Raw genomic sequence first — 7,264 nt, 5'->3', positions numbered from 1 at the left:
GGAGGAAAAATAAAAAGCAAAATATTATTTGAATGGAGAAATACTACAAAATGCTGCGGTACAGAGGGATCGGGGTGCCCTTGTACATGAAACACAAAAAGTCAACATGTAGGTGCAGCAGTTAATCCGGAAGGCAAACGGAATATTGGCCTTTAATTCTAGGGGAATGGAATATAAAACAGGGAAGTCATGCTACAACTGTACAGGGTGCTGGTGTGACCACACCTGGAGTAATGCGTACAGTTCTGGTGCCTTTATTTAAGGAAGGACATACTTGCATTGGAGGCAGTTCAGAGAAGGTTCACAAGGTTGATTCCAGGGACGGAATGGTTGTCTTATGAGGAAAGATTGAACAGGTTGGGTCCATACTCATTGGAGGTTAGAAGAATGAGAGGAGATCTTATTGAAACATACAAGATTCTGAGGGGACTCGATAGGGTAGATGCTGAGAGGATGTTATCCCTCATGGGGGAATCTAAAACTAGGGGACATAGTCTCAGAATAAGAGGTCGCCCGTTTAAGAAGGAAATGAGAAGGAATTCCTTCTCCCAGAGGGTCGTGAATCTTTGGAATTCTTTACCCCAAAAAGCTGTGGAGGCTGAGTCATTGAATACATTCAAGGCCGAGTGAGACAAATTTCTGATCAGCAAGGGAGTCAACGGATATGGGGAAAAGGCGGAAAATTGGAGTTGAGGTAAAAATCAGATCAGCCATGATCTCATTAAATGGCGGAGCAGGCTCGAGGGCCCGAATGGCCTGCTCCTGCTACTATCTATTATGGTCTTCAGGTCTTATGATGAGGTCAAGTAGGTTTTTCCCTCGTGTTGGTTCACTCACCACCTGTCGTAGGCCCAGTCTGGCAGCTGTTTTCTTCAGGACTCGGCCAGCTCGGTCAGTAGTGGTGCTACTGAGCCACTCTTGGTGATGGACGTTGAAGTCCCCCACCGAGAGTATATTCTGTGCCCTTGCTACCCTCAGTCCTTCCTCCAATTGGTGATCAACATGGTGGAGGACTAATTCATCAGCTGAGGGAGGGCGGTAGGTGGTAATCACAGGAGGTTGCCTTGCCCATGTTTGACCTGATGACATGAGACTTCTTGGGGTCCTGAGTCAATGTTAACTACTTCCAGGGCCATTCTCCCCTGACTGTATACAGCTGTACTGCCAGCCCTGGTGAGCCTGACCTGCCGGTGGGACAGGACATAACTGTGGAACAATGATCACAGTTTAAGTGTCAAGCACTCACTGTCTGAATCAATGATCACAGTGCTGGGTCACCCACCCACAGTGTGAGTCAATGATCACAGTGCTGGGTCACCCACCCACTGTGTGAATCAATGATCACAGTGATGGGTCACCCACCCACTGTGTGAATCAATGACCACAGTGCTGGGTCACTCACCCACTGTGTGAATCAATGATCACAGTGCTGGGTCACTCACCCACTGTTTGAATCAATGATCACAGTGCTGGGTCACTCACCCACTGTGTGAATCAATGATCACAGTGCTGGGTTACTCACCCACTGTGTGAGTCAATGATCACAGTGCTGGGTCACCCATCCACTGTGTGAATCAATGATCACAGTGCTGGGTCACCCACCCACTGTGTAAATCATCGGGTCTTGACAGGGTAGATGCTGAGAGATTGTATCTCCTGGCTGGACAGTTTAGATAGGGGGCATGGTTTCAGGATCATGGGTCGGCCATTTAAGACTGAGATGATGAAGAATTTCTTCACTCAGAGGGTGGTGAATCTTTGGAATTCTCTACCCCAGAGGGCTGTGGATGCTCAGTCGTTGTGTATGTTCAAGGCTAAGGTGGATAGACATTTGGATTTTTTTTATTCGTTCGTGGGATGTGGGCATCGCTGGCGATGTCAGCATTTATTGCCCATCCCTAATTGCCCTTGAGAAGGTGGTGGTGAGCCGGCTCCTTGAACCGCTGCAGTACGTGTGGTGAAGGTTCTCCCACAGTACTGTTAGGTAGGGAGTTCCAGGATTTTGACCCAGCGACAATGAAGGAACGGCGATATATTTTCAATTCGGGATGGTGTGTGACTTGGAGGGGAACTTGCAGGTGGTGTTGTTCCCATGTACCTGCTGCTCTTGTCCTTCTGGATGGAATCAAGGGATCTGGGGATCGAGCAGGAAAGTGGAGTTGAGGTTGAAGATCAGCCATGATCTGATTGAAGGGCGGAGCCGTCTCAAGGGGCTGTATGGCCGACTCCTGCTCCTATTTCTTACATTCTTATTTTCTTATGATCAGGACAGTTGCTGGAGGCTGGTATCTACATTATGCAAATTAGTGCCTACTGAGTCATAGCTGCACGACATAAACGCTATTTCTTTTTCCCAGAATTATAAGTTTACAAAAGGTGAAGCGAAGATTAATTGCGTTTTTATTCGATTCCCTGCCGGGTGCAATGAATGGTGGAAGAATTGGTCCGCGCTCAGCATGTGTTAAAGGGGGCTCGCTGAGGGTGGAGAGCGGTGTTGCGGCATCCTTTCAGTAAGACTATACTTTCAGGGATCATTTCTATCGTTTTTGAACTTGAGAAATGTGTTCTGAAGTGTTTGGTCTCACTAACCACGAGGAGGAGATGGAGCTTTTCCTTCTGAGCGTGAAGCGGGTTGCAAGTGTTGTTTTATACCAGCGCTTGTGGCCATTGATGACCGTTCCCTTCTCTCAGTGTGCGAGAAGTGGAAGAAGGAAATGCATTCTGAGTGGTTCCTGTTTCTACAGCTCAAAAGTAGCAATATTTATCCGGTAATTATTTTATATTTAAAGGTGCTTGTCTCCAGCGAGAGTGTAAGTCTTTGCTACCTCAGCCGAGCTCGTACTGCTATCTGTTGCTCTTCCCCTCCTTTTTCGGTTTTGAACTCATCACTGAACTGATTAGGCACAGTCACTGAAATAACGTAGTTAATGGGGCACAAAATCTAGGCTTGCAGTGCTGAGGGACTTGCATTACTGATTAAAACGTTGCTCCGCCTGCCGTCTCAGGTGGATGTAAAAGATCGCATGACGCTATTTCGAAGAACTTGAGGGGAGTTCTCCGAGGTGTCCTGGTCAATATTTACCCCTTAACCAACATCACTAATACAGATTATCTGCCCAATACACCATTACGGTTTGTGGGACCTTGCTGTGAGCAAATTGGCTGCGGCGGTTCCTACATTACAACAGTGGCTACAGTTCAAAAATGCTTTGGGCCATCCTGCGGTAATGCAAGGCGCTCTATAAATGCGAGTTCTTTCTTTAGGAGCAGGAGGATTGGTGAATGGGACATCGTGTGAGTTAGGATACGGGCAGCAGAGTTTTGATATGCTGAAGATTATGGAGGGTGCATGATGGGAGGGCGGCCAGGAGAGCCTTGGAATTGTCGAGTTTGGCGGTAACAAAAGCATGGATGAGGGTTTCAGTCGCAGATGGGCTGAGGCAGATACGGGCGATATTATGGAGGTAGAAGTAGGCACTTCTTGGTGATGGAGAGAATCTGGAGTCGGAAGCTTAGTTCAGGGTCAAAAAGGACATCGATGCTGCGAACAGTCTGGTTTAGTCTGAGACATTGGTCAGGGAGGGGGAGGGAGTTTATAGCAGGGACCGAAAATAATGGCTTTGCTCTTCCCAATATTTAATTGGAGGAAATTTCTGCTCATCCACTGATAGATATCAGAGAAGCAGTGTGACGAATCAGAGGCAATGGAGGGGTGGAGAGAGCTGGAGGTGAGGTAGACCTGAGTGCCAGCAGCGTACATGTGGAATCCGACGAGTTTTTGGATGATGTAGCCAAGGGGCAGCATGTAGATGAGAAATAGGAGGTAGGCAAATATAGATCCTTGGGGGAGTGGGAAGAGAAGCCATTGCACGTGATTCTCTGGCTACGACTGGATAGACACGAAATAAACCAGGTGAGGGCAGTCCCATCTAGCTGGACAATGGAGGAGAGGAGAGGTGACTGCACTTCAAAAAGTACTTCTTTGGCTGTAAAGAGCTTTGGGACGCGGTGAGGTAGTGAAAGGTGCGATATCAACTGCTCTCCTGACAGGGGAGATCCCATTATGAGGAAGGCGCCAGATCAAGTAGAATCAGCTAGTACCAGTTTAAGCTTTACTGATGTAGAGGTGGATCCTCATGCTGGCCTGAGACTGGTCTAACACCTTTCTCTTGGGAAGTGAAATCTAATTTGCAGCGGACGTGGTGACAAGGGGTCCCCGAGCACCGGGTCCCAGGGTGTGAAATACCGTCAGGCTGACTGCGAGGGGGGGGTGAAGGCAATGAAATGACTTCGTGAAGAAGGTTCTTCCCGAAACCTGTGGTTTCAAGGCCGCGGATATCTTGTGCCTGCATGGTGGGAATGCGATCAGGCGAGCATTGGCATTGTCGAGTCTGGAGGTAACAAAAACATGGATGAGTGTTTCCCGAGGAGCAGATACGTGGAAGTGACCTTTAGGGATGTCGCAGGATGGCAAAAGATGCCCCAGGCCTTCAAGGAGAATGGGAAGGGAGGGCCGCTGACATTTCTCACTGAGGAGCCTCTCTTCACACTCCCAATGGAGAAGGAACAGACGCTGATCCTCCATCAACGGAGGACAGGCCTCCTTCCTCATCCCAAGGACCGTCGAGAAGTTCCAGCACACGACACCAATGCAGAATCAGGACCAAGGTTCGGAAATGGACGGTAACGTAGAACCTGGACTGATGCAATTGGAAGACGTTAATGTTTGTCCTTTGTATTTTTAAAACGGCTTTCAAAATTGCTTGCATAAACGAGCGTAGTGTTAAGGCGACTACGCGATGTGCTATGACCCTGAACTACCTGTCCAGGGTCAAGAGGGACCTGCTGTTCCTGCAGGAGTGCGGGATCCTGCACCTCAGCAACTATCGGCAGTGGTCACGCATGTGGACCCAGTAGCAATCGAACTGGTCGGGAATCAACGATAGTCATTCCTCGGGCCTGGGGATTCTGTTGGGAGGAGACCAATTCACCATCCCCGAGGTTAAAGAGGTGGTGGGTGGCCGCCTGCTCGTAGTCGACGTTCTATACAATAACGCCCCGCTCCGACTGCGGCCAACAGAAAAGGGAATCCAAACGTCTTCTACAAGCATGTAAAAAGTAAACGGATCGTAAGAGGAGGAGTGGGCCGATTAGGGACCATAAAAGAGATCCACTAATGGAGGCAGAGGGGATGGCCGAGGTAATAAATGAGTGCTTTACATCTGACTTTACGAAGGAAGAAGATGCTGCTAGAGTCTCCGTAAAGGAAGATATAGTTGAGATACTGGATGGGCTAAACATTGATAAAGAAGAGATACTAGAAAGGCTTGCTGTACTTAAAGTGGATAAGTCACTCAGTCCGGATGTGATGCATCCTAAGTTGCTGAGGGAAGTAAGGGTGGAAATTGTGGAGGTACTGGCCATAATCTTCCAAACATCCGTCGATACGGGGCCAGAGGACTGGAGAATTGGAAATATTACACCCTTGTTCAAAAAAGGGGGTAAGGATAAACCCAGCAACTATAGTCCAGTCAGTTTAAAGTTGGTGGTGGAGAAACATTTAGAAATGATAATCCGAGACAGAATTAGCAGTCACTTGAAAGAGTGGATTGATTAGGGAAAGCCAGCACGGATTTGTTAAAGGCAAATCGTGTTTAACTGATCTGACAGAGTTTTTGATGAGGTCACAGAAAGGGTAGATGAGGGCAATGCATTTGAGGTGGTGTATATGGACTTTCAAATGGCGTTTGATAAAGTATCGCATGGTAGGCTTGTCATCAACATTGCGGCCCATGGAATAAAGGGGGCAGTAGCAACATGAATACAGAATTGTCTAAGTGACAGGAAACAGAGAGTAGTGGTGAACGGTTGTTTTTCGAACTGGAGGGTGGTGTACAGTAGTGTTCTCCAGGGGTCGCTGCTGGGACCACTGCTTTTCTTGATATAGAATAATGACTTGGACTTGGGTGTACAGGGCACAATTTCAAAATTTGCAGATGAAACGAAACTTGCAAGTGTAGCGAACAGTGAGGTGGATAGTGATAGACTTCAAGAGGATATAGGCAGGCTGGTGAAATGCCAATCACCTTAAATCTATGCAGATGAAATTGAACGCCGAAAAATGCGAAGTTATACATTTCGGTAGGAAGAACGAGGCGAGGCAATTTAAATTAGAGGGCACAATTCGAAAAGGGTACAGGAGCAGAGAGATCTGAGGGTATATGTGCGCAAATAATTGAAGGTGACAGGGCAAGTTGTGAAAGCGGTTAAAAAAAGCTTACGGGATCCTGGGCTTTATAAATTGAGGCATAGAGTACAAAAGCAAGGAAGTCATGATGAAAGTTTATAAAACACTGGTTAGGGCACAACTGGAGTATTGAGTTCAGTTCTGGGCACCGCACTTTAGGAAAGATGTGAAGGCCTTAGAGTGGATGTAGAAGAGTTTTATTAGAATGATTCCATGGATGAGGGACTTTAGTTACGTGGATAGAGTGGAGAAGCTGGGGTTGTTCTCCTTGGAACAGAGAAGGTCGAAAGGAGATTTGATAGAGGTATTCAAAATCATGAAGGGTCTAGACAGAGACGATAGAGAGAAACTGTTCCCATTGGCGGAAGAGTCAAGAACCAGAAGGCATAGATATAAGGTGACTGGCAAAAGAACGAAAGGTGTCATGAGAAAAAAAAATCTACACCGCGAGTGGTTAGGATCTGAAATGCTCTGCCCGAGGGGGTGGTGGAGGCAGATTCAATCATGGCCTTCAAAAGGGAACTGGATAAGTACTTGAAAGGAAAAATGTGCAGGGCTACGTGTATAGGGCGGGGGATGGGACTCGCTGGATTGCTCTTACATAGAGTGCACGTGGACTCGATGGGCCAAATTGCCTCCTTCCATGCTGTAACCTTTCTCTGATTCTAATGTGTACGCCCCGAAGCTCAGGAGCTAACGGCTGGCGGTCTTCCAGCATCTCCCGATGCCGCTGGCATCCTACTGGTCGGTCTTTCTCGCAGGAGACTTCAACTGCATCCTCGATGACGCTGGACGATCCAGCAGGGGCGGGGGAATACTGGACACCACGTCCAAACTCCTGATGGAAGCGGTGAAAGATGCAAAACTCTGCGACGTCTTCCGCAAACCTGACACCTGGTCCAGGCCGGGCGGGACCATCCGTTCCAGGATAGACTTCCTGTTTGTGTTCCCAATGATCAAGGTCAGATCCACCGACGTCCAACCGGTGTTCATCTCTGACCACTGCCTCCTACTGGC

At 47.9% G+C, this 7,264-nt stretch overlaps 1 non-coding gene across 1 annotated transcript; it reads left to right on the top strand.

The window, feature by feature from the left end:
• Positions 1 to 2,512: 2,512 nt before the first annotated feature.
• On the top strand, positions 2,513 to 2,730 carry LOC137317700 (small nucleolar RNA U3). Its single transcript, XR_010961746.1, has one exon. It is a non-coding gene; the product is annotated as a small nucleolar RNA U3 (small nucleolar RNA).
• The last annotated feature ends 4,534 nt before the right edge of the window (positions 2,731 to 7,264 follow it).

The sequence above is a fragment of the Heptranchias perlo genome, unplaced genomic scaffold (assembly GCF_035084215.1).
Source record: "Heptranchias perlo isolate sHepPer1 unplaced genomic scaffold, sHepPer1.hap1 HAP1_SCAFFOLD_63, whole genome shotgun sequence".
Lineage (NCBI taxonomy): Eukaryota > Metazoa > Chordata > Chondrichthyes > Hexanchiformes > Hexanchidae > Heptranchias > Heptranchias perlo.
The sequence above is the reverse complement of the archived record's forward strand: the minus strand, read 5'-3'. Positions and strand labels throughout refer to the sequence as shown.